Below are 18522 nucleotides of genomic sequence, written 5' to 3'. Positions count from 1 at the left end.
TTTGCTGCTACCCTTCTCCGCACTAGAGCTCAGCTAAGGGTGTTGGGGGGTGGGGGGCGGCAGGGAGGCTTATTCGCCTCTGTCCAAGGTCCTTAACTAAGATCTTTGCTCTCTCGATCACCCTGCAGTTTCTTTGGTCCCTTGAACACTAGTTAAGGAAGAAAGTAGGGAGGGGGAAGAGAGTGAGAGAGTAAGAGAGAGAGACAGCACTGAAGAAAAACGGCTGTTTTGACATGGTTCTCAAGTAATTGCCGTTACCAAGAAAGAAAATTGTCTTCCTTCAGAAAGTCAAGAGAGCACTTACTTCCCCTTCACCTCCCTCAACACTGTTTGTGAGTACAAGGCTGTCAGCCCGTGGTTGTGTTATGAGCAAACTCCCCTGTTGGGATTTGGCCCTGCACCGGCCTTGGGTTGAAGGGACCATCCCAGGGTCCCTTCAGTGACTCAGGAAGGCTGCTTCTAGTCTCATCAACAGGGTTGGGACAATGGCCAACTGCCACCACCCCTAGAAAGAGTACGAGGGCTGAGTGCTCATCTTGGCTCTGCGTTTACAGCCATGTGACCGTGGACTAGCACTCTTCTCTCTCTGGCTCTCAGGTATTACAAGCTCAATGTGAGGAGATAAGGCTGAATGGACTGGAGGTCATCCAGCCCTCTGCTGACATTCTGAAATTCCTCAGGCCAACTCTTTTTCCAGGAGTGAAAGAAATGACCACATTTCTCAGTTATGGTGGCCCAAGAAAGCATTTCTCCACTATTAGGCAACTACTGGGCCAAGCAGCAGAAATGGAAGGAAATAAGTCCCTCAGCACAAGAAATATGTCTTTGCCTCCCGTAAGGCAAAATGTTGGCCTTCTGGGACCTTCTGTGTTCACTACTTTACTCACTTACTGCTCACAGCAACTCTAAGAGGCAAACACTGTTGCAATCCCCAGTTTACAGATAAGAAAACTAAAGCCCAAGAGATGAGGTGACTTCTTCAAGGTCACCTAGAGGAGCTGGTGTTCTAAACCCTAGCTGCTTGAGTCCACATTATTTTCACTAGGCTTCCACACAAGGGTCACTGTGAATATACATACTGCTCTGATGAGCCCCACTGAGCTCAGGGAGACTGTCCAGGCTCCCTCAGCCCCTCTGAACTGGCTCTGTCCTAACCTCCTGGGTAACAAGTTCTCACTAAAGATCTCTGCCAACTAGCTTTCCAACTTGGATAAGGAAATGGCAAGCTGCAGTCCCAAGCACAGGGACCAAACGAAGGCTGGTTTTTAATTAGGAGACCCATGATTGTTTGTTGTGACTTCGATAATATGCACTGTGAGACCCAGGGAAATCATTACACAAGCAGAGAGGTAACAAGGCTTGCTCAGGACTCGTGCTTGAGGACCTACAGAGGCAGAAGCAGGAGGAGGTCCTGCTCAAGGAGTGTAGTGCTGCTTCCAGACCCGCGGCTAAGACCAACAGGACCAGACTCCGGTCCAGGAGTGAAGCACTGATCTGTTCCCAGCCCCCTCCACCCAGTGCTCCCAACCGAGAAAAGCAAAGCTACTCTGCCTTCTGCCCAGGTCTGCCCAGCCAGGGAAAGATCTCTTGGAGCATGAAGCCTCAAAGCTGGAAGGAACTTGAAGACCCAGGTGAAGGCCACCCACTCTCCCCCCAAGCATGTGCCAGCTCCAAACATGACAAAGAATCTTCCTTGATCAAGACAAGGTCTGTGCCCCTGTATTCTCTCTTTAGATGCCCACTGAGCATCATTCAGGTTAAGGTTCTGTGTCAGAGACGGGGCTAGATCCTGGGGACATCCTGGGGAACACAGACAGTCTTGTCTTCAACAGGGTAGAGACATGTCTCACGTTCCCCAGGTCTGTTCCTTGCCAGATTTAACACATTTGTTTAGCCACTTGTTTCTTTTAAAACACAGTTCTGGTCACTCACCAACTGATCATCTCAGAGCTACAAATCTGATATGTATGTCAGTTCCCTGAAAAAAACAACCACACCCCACCCACTTCATGCATACCCCAGATCCAAATTCACACCAATGCAATTCAACCTTTCAAATGACAGTCACTGAATTCCTACCAGGTGCCCAGGGGCCAACTGTGAATTTTAAAAAAGCACGAGTTTTGCTTCCCTGGAGCTTTCAGTCTGCTGAGAACGAGAGGCATTCATCAAACAGGCACAGAATAAACATATTCATACCACTGGTGCCATGCATGATAGTGGAAATAAAACAGCACAGGAAGGGTAATACGCAGGGGTGAAGACTGACCCAGCTCAGAGGCCCTGGGCCGGGGGAGGGGGGACTTCTAGGGTAAAGTGAGCTTTAGATCCAGGCCTGAAGGGTGAGAAGTCGCAGTCACGTGATGCTCAGACAGAAGGATGAGCAGAGGGCGGCCTCAAGGTGATCATGGGAATGGTCCATCTGAAGACAGAGAAGAGGCCTTGAGGTTGGTGTGAGGTTGTTTAGGGTGGAATATCCCAGGATGGGGTTGGCGAAGGAACCAGAGTCACAAGGTCCTTGTCTGCCAAGCAAAGGCCTTTGGGGTTATTTTCCAAGTGCAATGGGAATCCACTGAAAGTCAGAAGCAGGGAACAGTGTGAGCTAATTAACGTGTTAGGCCGTAGCGGGAAAGAGGCAAGTGTGGAAGAAGAGAGAGACAGGAAGAGGGGGTTACTGCGGTGTGCCGTGTCCCCACGCCACCCCCCCTCCCCCTTCACCCTCTCCACACGCAGTCACAGTGCAGCTGATTTACAATGTCATGGAATTTCTGCTGCACAGCAAAGTGATTCAGTTTTATCTATACACACACGGGCATTCTTCTTCATATTCTTTTATACTATTATTACAGGATATTGAACAGAGTTCTGTATGCTGTGTTGGAGGGCCTTGCTGTTTATCCATTCTCTATGCAGGAGTTTGTATCTGCTACTCTCAAAGTCCCAGGCCAGCCCTCTCCCGCTCCCGCCTTGGCGACTACAGGTCTGCTCTGTCTGTGAGTCTGTGTCTGCTTCGTAGGTAAGCTCACTGGTGTCACATTTTAGCTCCATATACAAGTGATGTTACATGGTACTTGTCTTTCTCTTTCTGACTCCCTTCACTTAGTATGATCATCTCCATGTGTGCTAAGTCACTTTAATCGTGTCCAGCTCTTTCTGACCCGCCAGGCTTCTCTGTCTATGGGATTCTCCAGACAAGATTACTGGAGTGGGTTGCCATCTCCTGCTCCAGGGGATCTTCCCAACCCAGGGATCGGACTTGCACTGGCAGGTGGGCTCTTTACCAGCAGCGCCCCCTGACAATCTCTAGGTCCATCCTACTACCGCAGATATTATTTCATCCTTTTCTGTGGCCAGGTGGCACTCCATTGTATATGTTGACCACGTCTTCATCCACTCATCTGCTGACAGCCATTTAGGTTGTTTCCAGTCTTGGCTGCTGTGAACACTGGGGTGCCTGCATCTTTTTGAATTAGAGTTTTATTTGGATATATGCCCAGGAGTGGGATTTCTGAATTATATGGCAACTCTATTTTTAGTTTTTTGAGGAGCCTCCATACTGCTTTTCATAGTTGGTATACCAATTTATCTCCCTACCGTTAGTGCAGGAGGGTTCCCTTTCCAGAGACCTTATTTCTAATCTTTCTGTTTGATTCCTGGGCCTCAGCCCCTTCATATATAAAGTGGAGTCTTGAAGAGAAAGAGTAACACGTGTATGGGACCCTAGAAAGTCCCCTTGAATCAGGATTCTCTGTGTGAGGCTTCTATTCCCTATAGAATTGAACATTATAAAACATAAGGAGCTGCCCATCCCTAGAGGTATTCAAGCAGAAGCTGAGCAACTACATAGGTGGGAAACTTAAATGGAAAGAATGAGGCTAACAATTATTTATCTCCTACTATCTGCCAGTTACTGGAACAAGTGATTGTATACCTTCTTTATGCTTTTAACAAAAATATGAGGACAAAATTACTAGCCCTCTTTTACAAATGAGAAAACTAATGTTTATACAAGCAAAGTGACTCACCTAAGTTCACTCAGCTAGCAAGGAGGAAAGCTAACATGGTCTATATGCTATTTGCTTCTCAAGTGTTATATCATTTCATCTCCCAACAATATCATGAGGACAATGATATGTTGTCCCAATTTCACAGATAAGAAAACTAAGGCCCAAAGAAGTTAGACCTGGTGTCCCACAGGGAGGAAGTAAGGATGTCTTCATTCTATCTCCAGAGCCCCAATTCTGACTCTCAACACCAAATTCCCTTCTAAAACTTCAACTCTCATTTTCAGAATCAATTCTGGCTGACCCCAGAGTTCACCCTCAATGTCCTGCCCACGTAGTACCTCCTTGGACCCTTAGGGATCTGTGAACTCCCTTCCTGGATTATTTTCCTAAGCTGCTGTAACAAACCATCACAAATTGGGCAGCTTAGAATCACAGAAATTCATTGTCTCACAGTTCTGAGGCCAGAAGTCCAAAGTCAAGATGTGGACAGGGCCAGGGTCCCTCTGATGACTTTAGGAAAGGGTCTCTTCCAGGCTTCTCTCCCAGCTTCTGGCAGTCCCCAGGCTTGCGGCAGCACAAGTAAAGTATTCACAAAGAGTTCCCTGTGTGCATCTCCAAACCTCCCCCCTTTATGGGGACATCAGAGATACCGGATTAGGGGCCCGCCCTACTCCAGTACGACGTCATCTTGACTACTCACATCTGCACTATTTCTGAGTCATGTCACCTTTTGAAGTACTGGGGGTTAGGGCTTCAACACAGAGGATGGAGATGGAGACACACAATTCAACCCGTAGCTCCTTCCAATCCCAAGTGTCTCTGCCTATGGGGAAGAGGTGAGTAACAAGCCTCTGATGGACTCTGGACCATTACAGACAACAGGTCCCCTCCGTCCACTCTGCACCACCCACCAGCCTCACCCCTCTGTCCCAGATGCCCAGGGCTCTGCTTTGGGTCCTGGTGTCATCCTGTGTTAGTGACAGCCTGGGGCTTGGCTCCCTCCATGGTGGAGCGGCCAGGAAGCAGGGAGAAAGCTCTCATCCCTTCCAGGGGAGGCGGGTGAGTATTTCACACAGCACAGGAGAGCCACCTCCTGCAAATGCAACATGACACCTCATAATGGGGCAATATCAGTACAAATCCGGCCTCACAGCAGCCCGGAGCCTCCTGGTAATTCCTCACATATTGTGCTTGTGTTACTGTAAATACGATCGCCAAGCTCAGGCCAGCTGATCAGAAAGGATTGCCCCCATTCCTGCAGCTGAGAAGACCGAGACCGCAGAAGGTAACTGGCCCTAGATCAGTGGGTGAATGGTGTCCAGCTGGACAAGAGCCAAAGCAGCAGAGATGGAACGAGGAAGGTTGGTCCCTGATGCCACATCCGGAAAGAGGTGGGAGTAGGACAGAGGGGGCTTAATGTGCCACGCCCTGAGGAGGTAGGGTGAGGGAGGGGCAAGGAACAACATGGTTGGACAGAAAAAGAGCTAAGTACCAGGGTACAAGCAAGAAAGAATTGAAGCCCAAGGAGGCTACTGGAGTTGGGTGGACTTGGACAAGAAGTGAGTGGGGTGGTGGGGGAGGGAGAAATCCAAAGTCAGGCATCGAGCAGTGGGACCCTGGGTCTTGACAGAGCCCAAGCCAGAGGGAGGTTGTTTCATGTTTCCTCCTGACTGGCCCACCAGGAGGAGGGCCAGCCAATGCCTGGGCATGTAGCATCCAATCCCTAGGATAAAAACCAAGCTTCAGGGCAGTCTCCTCTTTTGGCAGAAAATCTGTGGCACTTAAGAAGGGATCAAGACTGGATCCTAGAGATGGGGAGTAGGAAAGAGTGTTGCCATTCCTTCCAACCTCCATCTCAATCCCATTCTCCTTCATCCCCTGCTCTGCTCTGAGACCCAGGAGGAAGCTGACCCACGCGAATCATGTCACCTTGTCCTCTAACTTGGGGTGAGATAGTGAAGCCAGTGGTGGGAGGTGGGGGGAAAGCAGCCTGTGCCAGATACCACAAAGCCAGTGGAAATCTCACTACAAAGAGGAGAGGGACTTCTTGAAGATGAAGACGTCACAGAGGGAAGAGAGGCTAATAGATGAGGGCCTATGAGGTGCTCTATTCAGGCACCTGGATTCAGCCTTGCCTGAAAGCCTGCTTCGAAAGCTTTCAATTTGATGATCCAACAAATTTCTTTCTTCCCTTAAGCTAATCTCTGCATTCAAAAAGAGCTCTGATGGGACTTAAACTTCCAATCCTTTTCAGATTTTATATTAACATTCCATACATGATATACGTAAACAAACAGAACAGAGTCCTGATGGGCTCGGGTGATCTTGCAGTATTATAAAATGAGCAGTTCACTTGGGATTGGTCTGTCCAGTGTTTTAATCATAGCTCTGCATAACCTTGGACAAAAGACATCAGTCTCCGAGTCTCTTCTTTCACACCCACAGACTCCCAGAGAAGAATTAAATAAAATGACACCTGTAAAAGCATCCAGATTATACTAGATGCGCCCAATAAATGAGTTTACCGCAAACTCTCTCCCCTTTCTCCTAGGACCCTAACAAGGAAAAGCGTGGACCCCAGCAGGGATGAGTTTGTATATTTCATGAGACAACCCTATGCACTGTCTTATACCGTCATGCTCTCTCCACCGCTTGGAATGTTAGTGAAAAGCCACCAGCTTGCGTGATTTCTGTGCAAATGGCATGACATCACCGGGTCTCAGTTTTCTCAAGTATGTTGCTTACCAACTGTCGTGAAAATGAAATGTGTACAGTATTAGAACAGGGTCTGGAACATAACACACGCTCAATAAATGCTGATTACTTTATTGGTGGAGGTGGTGGTTTTACTAGTAAGTATTGTTACTGTCCCTGAGCACCTGCTCTGGTTTTGTGTATACACCATCTCATCATCTAGATCTTGAGAACACAACCCTGTGAGGTCGGTAATGATGTTCCAACTGCACAGAGGGGCTACAGCTCAAAGAAACTGAATTACTTACCTGAGTGTTGGAGCTGGGATTTGAATATCTGTGCCCTAACCCAAGCACAATGTATTTAGGGACTACAGGCATCGCCTTCCCAGAGTCTTCACTCACGTTTCACATTCAGCCAGCCACAATCTCTGAACTTAGAAAGGCATCTTTCTGGCACTCGGCAGGTGCAAGCCCTCCAGAGAAGCTTCCCAAGTCTGCTCCTCCAGCCATCCATCTCCCTTTGCAAACACACTTTCTGTTCATGTGAATGAAACCCGCTAACTGGTATGGTGTCTGCTCTAATTATAGGCTCTCCAGCCTGTGCCAAGAGGAAGCTGGTTAGTGTACACTTGAGTAGATTTCAAATCGGATTTTGAGAGTCCCCGGCATGAGGGAAGGAGGCCAAGTTCTCCTCCGGAAGAAAATCACGGGAAATGCTGGCCCATGTGAGCGTCCCCGGCTCCTCGCCTGCTGGAGCAGGTGATGCCTTTGCTTCCCGGGTTACAGAGTCCTCTTTCCAGCTCCTTTTCCTCTGTTTCTAGCCTTTTTCAGGAGCTGGGAAGCTGGGGGAAGGAACGGGAGAGGCAACCCCAGGTGCTGAAATGGAGGAAGTACAGCAAAGGGCAAACAATGCCTTGGAATCCGAGGAAACTGAATTCTGAACACAGCTCTGCCTCATTTCAGCTTTCGCTGCCTTTCTGAGTCTCAAGCTCCTCATCTATCAAACAGTACTTTCTCTACAATGATACAAGGATGTGTGTTGCTGTGTCTAGTCAACATTTATTCAATATTTACAGTGTGACCTATTTCATGCTGCATTGTACCCATTACAGCTATGAATAAGATGCTTTCCTGGGAGCTTTAGAACTCCTGGTCCAGCGAGAAGCAAACCATTTGATACTAATCACACACTGTGATGAGAGAAGGACAAGGCTCTACAGGAAGGAGGGGCACTTGACCCAGAACTGGTGCATCCCAGAAGACTTCCTGGAGGAGACACACCTAGGGTGCAACCTCAAGGATAACTCAAATTAAAAGAGGACAGGACAGAATGCTCTCCTTCATGTGGGCCAAGAGAGGAAGAAAAAAAAAAACAGCACATTCCAGAAATATCATTTAGAATAGCCAAATATCAGGGGTGGGGGTGTAGACAGGAATGGTTAAAGAAATTTTTTTTTAAAAATCATGGAATTCAACAGAGCCAATCAAAACAACATTGACAAATAACACTTTCTTTTTTTCTCTAGTTTCTTTTCTCAACTGTCTTAACTATATTTGCAAGTCCTATAATACATTTTTAGTATAAGTTTACTTTGTATTGAAGCATAGTTGCTGCCCAGTATTATATGTTACAGATGTATAATATAGTGAGTCACAATTTTTAGAGATGATACTCCATTTACAGTTATTATAAAACTTTGGCTATATTCCCCATGTTGTACAATATATCCTTGTAGCTTATTTTATACTTAACAGTTTGTACCAGTTAGCTCCTTGCCCCTATGTTGCCCTTATCTTTTCCTTCTCCCCACTGCTAACTGCTAGTTTGTTCTCTATATCCATGAGTCTGCTTTTTTGTTTATTCACTAGTTTGCTTTACACATGTAAGTGATATTGTATAGTATTTGTCTTTCTCTCTCTGACTTACTTCACTCAATATGATAATCTCTAGGTCACCCATGTTGCTACAAATGGCAATATTTCATTCTTTTTCATGGCTGAGTAGTATTCCATCTATTGATGAATCCATAGGTTGCTTCATACCTTGGCAATTGCAAATAATGCTGCTATGAACATAGAGGTGCATGTATCTTTTTGTATTGTGGGGGTTTTTTTAACATATACATACCTTTTTTTTCAGATACATGCCACATTTCTCCTTCACAAATGTTCTAAAGAGGGGCAGATGGGCCTTGATGAAAACAAAGGGGGGAAAAAAAAACATGACGTCTCCACAGCATTATTGGCACCATTATTCTGTTGAGAGCAACTGCACTCATCACCGGTTTGGGAATTTCAGAAACATCTTCACAGCCACACCCAGAACGTCTTACCAAATGTCCAGACTCTCCGTGATCCAGTCAAGTTGACACATAAAATTAACCATCAAAGCGTTTATAGAAGAAATCAGCCGTGGTGACAGGGTAGAAAAAAATTTTGAACACACCAAACTCCTCTCATGAACACACCAAAATGACAACTGTGCACAGCAACCACGGATTAAAAAGGCCGGAACTTTCCAGAGAAGACATACAACTGAAGAAGGAACCACAGAGAGACGGGCAAGAGGGGCGGACCGGTGACACAGCCAAATCCCACACCCCAGGAGGGGGACCCACGCGCCAGAGGACAGTCACACTGCAGCGCTTCTCCCATGGGAGGGAGGGGTCTGGGTCCCTCCTCGGGGTCCCCAGCCCGGGGGTCCTGTACCAGGAAGATGAGCCCCCAGAGCGTGTGGCTTTGAAGGTTAGCAGGGCATTATTTCTGGAGCCCCTGGGGGCCGGGGGATATAGAGGCTTTACTCTTAGAGGCGTGCAGACAACCTCCCTCACTCCGGGGCACAGGGGACAAGTGCCTGGGCCACACCTAACTGCTGGTCTTGGAGGGTCTCTGGGTGAGGCCGGGAGACGAGCTCATCCTGACAGAAGTCATACTCGGGAGCTCCTTCCATTGAAGGAGGCTGACGCGGCCTCCAGCTCCTTACGGCCAAAGACCTGGCCTGGCCCTGCCAGTGCTGCCACACTTCAGGCCAAGCAGTTAACTGGGCGGGACGCAGCCTCACTCACCTGCTGTCGAGCGAGCTGTCAAATGGGCCTGAACCCACAGCGGCCTCTGACAAGAACCTCTCAGCTCACAATCCCAGAATCCCCTACGCCCAAGACCCAATTCCCCTACAGCCCCAGAATCCCCTGTGCCCAGGGCCCAGCTCTACCACAGTCCCAGAATTCCCTGCGCCCAGGACCCAACTCCCCCACGGTCCTAGAATGCCCTGCATCCAGGGCCCAGCTCCGCCACAGTCCTAGAATCTCCTGAGACCAGGACTCAGCTCCACCACGGTCCTAGAATCCCCTGGGCCCAGGGCCCAGCTCTGCCACAATCTCAGAATCTCCTGAGACCAAGACTGAGCTGCCCCACAGGGCCGAGCTCCCAGCTCCACCAGGTTCCCAGAATCCCCTGCGCCCAGGACCCAGCTCCCCAGCAGTCTCAGAATATGCCCTGAGCCCAGCCCAGCCCCTGAGGAGCCTCCGAACCAGCCCCACCCACCTGGAGCGGACCCCAGACTCAGAAAAGCCACAATCCCCTTTCCTGCAGACCCTGTCTGCTCCGGGCAAGCCAGACCCTACTCTGGGACCAGCTTGGCCCCAGCCCTGCCCTCTGGTGAAAGTTAAGTCACTTAGTCGTGTCCGACTCTTTGCGACCCCCTGGACTGTAGCCCACCAGGCTCCTCCATCCATGGGATTTTCTAGGAAGAGTACCGGAGTGGAGTGCCATTTCCTTCTCCAGGGGATCTTCCCGACCCGGGGATCGAATCCGGGTCTCTCGCATTGCGGGCAGACGCTTTATCATCTGAGCCATAGGCCAACACAGTTTTCAGCACACCACAGACCCTGTACCCAAATGTGTCCGGAACCTCAGCCCCACACACCCAGCGGACAATCTGACACCAGGTCTGGGACCCCTGGTCCCTGCCACCAGACTCCCAAGACCAGCTCTGCCTGCCAGTAGTGTGGCAGCAACCCCAGGACCCAACTTCACCCACCACTGGGCAGGCAATAGCCTCAGAGTCTTCTGGACCCTGACTCAGCCCAGCAGTGAGCCTGCACTAGCACCAGGGTCCCCTGAGGTTCTGTAGTCAGGCACCTCGTGACTCAGGTTTGCCAACCAGTTGCTGGCAGCCTCCACACAGGAAAAGCCTGGCAACCAGCTGGATCGGGGGCCTGTCAAGCCTACCAGACTGCCCATATAGCCAGCCCACCACCACAGAAGGACCCAAGCAGCCCTCATAGGGGAGCCCATGGAGCAAACAGCTCGGGGGTAACGAGAGGGGAATGTTTTGCTGGGACCCACAGGACGTCCCCATAGTGAACGTTTGTCCTACTCAGACCACGTCTGCCTCCTTCTGTTCTTGGCCCCTCAGTCCTTGCAATTCACCTGTTTCTCAGTCACCCTGGCTTCGATAACCTGCTCACCAGAAAACCCCTGAACAGCCATTGCTGAATGTGCCAGACTACACGGCAGGCATTTTGCATTCATGACGCCTTGTTTAAGCCTCACAGGAACCCTTCACGTGAGAATAAGGGGCCAAGAAAGGGCTCTGTAGACTTAACAGGATGAGAACTGTTTAATTATAGCTGAATTGAGCATTAATTATTGTCAGACATTGTGATGAGCACTTTACATACACTATTTCATTTAACCTAAATATTAACCCTACAAGGTATTGTTGTTCCTATTTTGCATGTAGGAAAATTGAGGTCCAAAGAGGTGAAATCATATGCCAAATGAGTGTAACAGTGGAGACCGGTGACTGCTCTTGGGCATAAATCCAATTAAAAACAGAAAGCCCTTAGTCTAAGGAAAGGAACTTACAGGCTCATGTAGCAGAAAAATGTAAAAGAACAGCATCAGGCATGGCTGGATCCAGGCACTTAGGTATCTGTCTCCGTCTCTTGGTATACTTTGTTTTATGATAGTTTTACTCCCAGGAAAGTTCTCCTTCATTGAGGTAAGATGACCAAAAGCACCTCTAGGTATACCCCAAAGCAATTCAGCAACCACCATCAAAATGCAAGTCTCGTTGGACCAAACCTGGGGTCACATGACCATCTAACCTGCTCTCTGTGGTCAAAAGGGTTGAAAGGTACTATTGTCCAGGCCAGGATTGCCTGCGCACTCTTGAGACTGGGAGGGGTATAAGGTGTAGGAGAGGAGCCTTCTCACAAAGGAAGACCAAGAATCTGTTATTAAAACCCACAGAGCAGAACAAGGCAGCTGAGCGACAGTGACCGCCACGCAGGGATCTGACCCAGAGCCGCCTCGCTCACAGCCTGGTGTGTTAACCAGTATGCACCAGCCCCTCTGTTTTGATTGCCTCTTTCTAATTCCCTGGCCCTGGGCTGACCCCTCGCAGAGTCCCCTCCTTCAGCCCTCGGCGCTGAGCACTGGTACTTAACGGTCATGCCAAGCGGGTGATGGATGGCAGCTGCCCAGAAGGCTCTTCTAAGGGGACAGGCAGCTGCTGGCTTTGCAATGACTCTTCTGTAGGGACGAAACCCAAATGCAATCACAACACCATGGGCCGCCTCAGCCTTTTGTGGATTCTCCCCCTTTGGGCCCCCTGCCTCTGTTTCCAGTTTACATCCCAGCAAAGTAAAACATCCCAGGCTGCTCTGAGGCAGAAAAATCTTATCAGAAATGGAAGCATGTGACCATCCTAGCAGCCAAATAATTGTTCCTTTGTGTCGTCAGAACATCAGCCCTGGAAGATACCCCAGGTGGTTCCCTATTCCACCTTCCCATCAAGCAGAGGAGGTTCAGGGAGGCTGAGACCTTATCCAGAGGCTGCACAGCCAGGGAGTGGAGACAGAGCTAAGGCACATGAAGGAGAACTCATACTAACTGTGCACCTACTGCGTGCTGAGCTCACACTGGGGGCTTCAGCCAAGTTTTAGCTGCTTGTTCAAACCACAGGGCAAAACTTTATGGATGAGCCCTCAGTGTGTAAGGCAGGGAAGCCTGAATTCCACACCAAAGCCCTGCTGTGCAGGGCATCCATGGTCCAATCTTGTCTGGGATTTGGTTTCTCCACTTAGAAAACAGGACTGATGACCTCAAGGGTGATTCCACCTCAACATTCCAGATTGTGTGGTAAAGGCCATCCCGGGGGGAAGGGGGCCCTCTGGGCAACTTTTTAGCCATGAGAGGGAGAGGCCACAGACTCTTCTGTGAGCAGCTGTGACGTTGAAGCAGGCCCCCCTGGACTAAGAGGATGAAGTCCTAAGTCATAGACCACGCCCTTCCTGATCCAATCCCTGCCAGCCCCTCCTCCCTCCAACCTGCAGCCCTAACTGTCACACTCCAGCACTCGCCACCCTGAAACACGTGAACTCCCGGGAGCCACCCCGCTGTCCCTCCCCTCCAGGACTCTGCCGTGCTGCCCCCTCCCTGGCTAACTCCCACTCATGCTTCTGTTCCTTCTAGAACACCACCCTGTCTTCCCTTACTCACCTCCCAGATTAATTTAGGAGCCTCCCCAACGTATCTCAGGCCCCTCTTCTCCCCATCAGAGTGCTTTTTATTAGTTTGCAACCTGCCACTTGTCTGTCTCCCCTCCTGGATCAAGGACAGGACTGACTCTGGTCACAGCCATATCCCCGACACCCAGGATGGAACTGGCCCAACAAGAGGTAAAGAGGGAACCCTAACTAAATTCGAGTGGTCATGAGCATCCCAAGGGTCCTGGGAAGACTGTGCCCCAGAAGACCCCTCTGAGCACTGAACAGAAGAGATTTTTCCTCCCCTGTTTACCAGGAGGACTTCTATCCCTGCCTGCATGGTTTATCAGCAGTAACAGCAGTAGTGCCCGTTGGCAGTGATCGTATTTCTGGCTGTGAGACCTGAGAGGAGGACTTGTCACCTTGCTCCTGAACCACACTGCAAGCCTCCCAATACCTGGAGGCCAGGAGTCCACTATTATTCTCTGCACAGCAGCTGGGGAGCATCCTTCCAAAAGGCAGATCAGATCATCACCGTTCTGGGAGCACAAACTTCTGAGCCTTTCCCGTTTCACTAAAAGCCCAAATCCTTAGAATTCCTTGCGAGGCCGTAGCAGGTTGGATTTCAGGAAAAGGCACAAAAGGGCTCCTTGGACCCCAGCCAGAACGGCCTTTTATCACACAGTCCAGAAGCCTGAGATGGAAGACTCTTTGGGGCCATCAGTGCCATTTTCTGAAAGGAAAACCTGAGATGGTGTTAGACATCATGCAGCCTTGGATCAGTGCAGTCAGAAGGGAGGTGGGGAGGGCTGGGCAGGGGGAGGACCCAGGCCACAAGGCGGGTCCAGGAGAGCCCCGTAGCCAGAATGGCCCATCGGAGTTAGCCCACACTGGGGGGGAAATGACCAGGCTCCTACACCCGCCGTTGTCAGTTACTGGATGCAGACAGCAAGGAAGGGCAAGGTGGCCTCTGGGGCTGGCCCGTCCCTGGGGTTGACAGCTGAAGGCCAGAGGCCAGTGACGCCGCAAGGCCTTCCCCCAAGGAGAGTCCTAACAAAGCCCCACCCAACCTGGCCCCTGTCACCTCTCTGGCCTCACCTCTCCTCCCCTGCCTCTCACCACCCTGACCCCCTCCTTCCTCAAACCCACCCTCACCTTCCCACCTCAGGGCCTCTGCATGACCTGCCCACCCAGAGTGATTTTCCTCCAGTCAGGTCCACACTGCCTTGTCCCCTCAATCTCTGCAAAGGTCACCTTATTAAAGCGTCCTTCCTTGAGGTCCCCCTTAATAAAAGAGCAGCTCCCCGCTTCGCCCTGCCCTTCTTCGCTGCTGCTCTCTGACTCACTGCGTTATTGTTATGTAGTGGCTAAGTCGTATCCAACTCTTTGCGGGCCCTGTGGATTGTCGCCCTCCGGGCTCCTCTGGCCATGGGATTTCCTAGGCAAGAAGACTGGAGTGGCTTGACATGCCCGCCTCCAGGGGTTCTTCCCAACCCAGGGATCGAACCCTTGTGTCCTGAGTCTCCTGCTTGGCAGGTGGATTCTTTCCCATTGAGCCACCTGGATAAGCCTCATTTATTTGTTATTGTCCGTCTCCTTCCTCTCCAACCGAGGCCCATGGGACTTGTCTGGTGCAGTGCACACAAGCAGCGCCAAGCTGAGAACCCAGTGCATCGAAGGAACTCAGTAAATACCTGGGGGCTGAATCAATAAGCCTCCAGTCCTTCACCTGTGGCAGAAGAGATCCTGGCTTTGAACTGTTTAGAGCAGCCCCCCTGTGCTGGCCCTCCACAGGATACCAGGCTTCAGCATCATAGCGCACCCAGGATGTGGGTGCCATAACTGTTTAATTCCCCTTTGCCCCACTGTACAGAGAAGGCAGCCGTGAGCCAGAAGCCACACGCCCCAGGTCACAGACCAGGGGACAGCTGAGCCCTTGCAGGAAGCAAGGACTGTCTGACATTGTGTGGGTGGTGGGGGCAGAGGGTGGGGGTGTTCTGGGCGCAGCTGCGCCTCAGCTCAGGGGTCCTGCCGCCCCCTGGCTATTTCTCTTATTTCGTGCTCAAGTCTGCCATTGCTCTCTGAGTACAATGGTGTTTATTAACTTCCCACTGAGCTCATTACAGAGCAGCCACCTTATCACCGACCACCTGCATTCGGAGCTGGGCAAGATCACACTCAGCTTATAAATGGCCCCAGTCTCCACCCCAGGGGTAGCCATAGACTCAGAGGCCACCCGCTTCACTCGGAAGTTCAAGTCCGAGGGCAAAGAGCTGGCCCCTCCTCGGTCCCCAGCCCTCGCCACCACTCCGGGACCAGGAGTCAAGCAGGAATCCATCTGAGTCTCCCACTCTCTCTGTCCCGTCTGCCATCCCTACGCCAGACACACATTCATCTTGACACTGTGACAAGTTCACTGCCACGTGGCTGTCATCCCCAGCGCGGCCCAAGAGAGCTGACGTTGGAACTTCCTGTGACAACATTGCAAACCTCAGGCAGGCGTGAGCTTTGCCGTGGATTCACTCTGTGCCCCTGGGCCAGATGGCTAATCTCTGCAAGCCTCAGCTTTCCCATCTCTGTAATGGACGTAATCACGCCCCCATGAATGCTTGTGTGCAATTTACATGTAATAACAAATGCTTATAGTCAAAAGCCCAACTGTTCAGTCCTGACTTCTCTGCTATGCAGTCAGCTGAGTGTTTAGGGATCACGACATTTTAGGGGCCCATGAAAAGGTTTTAATTTCTTTTAAAACCAAAAGCCAAGTTGTAACATAATCCAGTGGGAGATAATATTCCTTCTTATACCAAAGTAGTCATAAAATACAATTTTAATTATTTTTTTTAATGGCGGAAGAGGCCCATAAAGAAATGCACAGAGCCCAGGAACTCTGCGATACAGTCCAGGAACGCCACAGTGCAGCTCTGCTGCCATGTTTGTTCAGGGGGTTGGAGGCACAGACCGGGACCCAGAGAAGGCTGTTGATTAGTTTGACCTGTACTTGACCAGTATGACTTGAACTTTGGTAACTTGATGAGCCACAAGGCTTGACAAGCAATCGGCTCACAGTCTAGCTCACAGTCTAACAAAACCCATTCCTTATTCTTGCCACAAATATTTGTGGAGTTCCTATTTCTAAGGGCTTCCCTGGTGGCCCAGTGGTAAAGAATCCACCCGCCAATGCAGGAGAGTCGGGTTCGATCCCTGGGTTGGGAAGATTCCCTGGAGAAGGGTATGGCAACCCACTCCAGTATTCTTGCCTGGAGAATCCCATGGACAGAAGAGCCCTCTGGGCTGCAGTCCGTGGGGTCGAAAAGAGTTGGACATGACTGAACAACTTAGCACGCACATACTCCGAGCTAGGCAAGTATTGGTGTGAGTACTGTCTGGCTGTGTGAACTTGGGAAAGTGACTTTATATCCGTGTGCCACTGATAAAATGCGAGTGATGGGTGTCAGAATTCAGACAATCCAGTGAAAGCGTTTAGAAGATAGCCCAGTGTATAATAATCACTCCAAAATGTTAGCTGAAGGTAACCATCGCAGACATGGTCCCCACCCCCAAGGGAGCCTGCAAAACCCAGTCCATGAACAAGCATGTCAATAAAGGGTTTGGCCTTGGTGGTCATCGGTGCTAGGAAGGAAATAAGAGAGTGGTGTTAGAGCAACCCCCCCTTGATGGCCTTCGGTCAGAGGCCACATCCGGCCCAGGGAGGCCAGGCGGACAAACACCCAACCCTCCTCTCCTCCCGCCCCCTGATCTCCTGCTGGGTTCCTCATTGGCTGAACCCAGCCAGGGCCAGGTGTGGGAATCTGTGGATGTGTCCAATCAGGTCAGCTTCCCGGGCTCAGGGCAGGATGGTGAAGGATGGAGCTCAGTCTGGAGGGTCAAGCAGGATACCTCCCACATAGAGCCCCGCCCCTCCACAAGGCTGAAATCATTCATTCGCTCCTCTTTGCCCACAAGTTCCCAAGGATGCCCCCACGGCCCCTCGGTCCCTATACCTGCTCCCACTCCCATCTCACCCTCAAGTTTGGGGAACTTCTTATGGTTCCCCCAAAGCATAAGGCCATTTTACATCTCTAGAGCTTCACCCCAGCTGTTGTCTCCCCCTGGAATGCCCTCCCCACACCCACACCTGGGCAAACCCCAACAGGACAGTGGGACAGTGCAAAGCCTGGAAACCTGGCTTCCAGTTCTGTTTCTGCCACTTCTTAGCTGCATGATCTGGGGAAGCCAGTTCATCCGGTGGAACCTCAGTGTCTCACCTGTAACATGCGAAGGATGCTAGTCCACATTGTGAAGTTACTATGAGAACCAAACAAAATAATGCTTATAAAGGGCTGGGCAGGAGGTCACTCAGTGAGTCATATTAGAGGCAATTTTTAAATTTTATTTATTTGGCTGTGTCTGGTCTAAGTTGTGACACCCTGGACCCTTTTAGTTGAGGCATGTGACCTCTTAGTTGTGGCATGTGGGATTTGGTTCCCTGACTAGGATTCGAACCCAGGCCCCCTGCATTGGGAGCGCAGAGTCTTAGCCACTGGACCACCAGGGAAGTCCCCAGAGGCAATTTTTAAGAAGTGCCTCGCTTACGAAGCCGTTCCTGAGCATCTGTCCCTCGAGTATCAGGGCCCCACCGTTCTGTGAGCATCAGTGGACCTTTCATGGACAGCTCTCAGGGCCCCTCTGATGCTTTCTTCTGCATCTCCATCCATGCCCTGTGCGTTCCAAGAGAGAAGGACCTGAGAGTATTCTATCTGTGTCCTCAGCATCCAGTTCACGGCAGACACTCCGTGAATACGGAATGAATGAATGAATGAATGAATGAACAAGTGTGCAAACCGGGGGACCCACCTGCCTGCCCCTCCACCTGAATAAAGCTTGAACTACTTCAGTCCCCGCCTGGACTACTAAACAGGGCGTGGGGTGACCTCTTGAGGAAGCCCAGGCCCAAGGTCACGGCAGGGGGAGGGGTACTAAGGGCAGCACCGGGGCTGGGAGGAGGTGGCAGGCCCCAGCTCATTGGAAATGCAGAGAGAATCCCAGCGCGGCTGCCTTCTCTGGCAGGGAGCGCGCGGGAAAAGACAAGAAAAATGAAGCCGCCACAATCTCATTTTCTGAGGCCTGCAAGTCAGCCAGGAAATAGCTATTATTCCATCGCACTGTCGGTATTAAGTTATTTCCTTCACTAAATACGGGAATGTTCATGAATATCTATTGAGTCCCAGGTACAGACACCTCCTGGCTCTGTGGCTCAGTCACTCTGCCTTTACATTCCTCCAACAACACCCCTCAATCTTGCTCTGAAGTGAAAGACAATAG

General features: G+C 50.6%; 1 non-coding gene across 1 annotated transcript; it reads right to left on the bottom strand.

Annotated features, from left to right (window-relative positions):
* Positions 1–17682: 17682 nt before the first annotated feature.
* On the bottom strand, positions 17683–17755 carry TRNAG-CCC (transfer RNA glycine (anticodon CCC)). Its single transcript has one exon. It is a non-coding gene; the product is annotated as a tRNA-Gly (tRNA).
* Between the last annotated feature and the right edge of the window lie 767 nt (positions 17756–18522).

Source organism: Ovis canadensis, chromosome 17 (assembly GCF_042477335.2).
Source record: "Ovis canadensis isolate MfBH-ARS-UI-01 breed Bighorn chromosome 17, ARS-UI_OviCan_v2, whole genome shotgun sequence".
NCBI classification, from domain to species: domain Eukaryota; kingdom Metazoa; phylum Chordata; class Mammalia; order Artiodactyla; family Bovidae; genus Ovis; species Ovis canadensis.
This window is presented reverse-complemented; position numbering and strand designations above follow the sequence as displayed.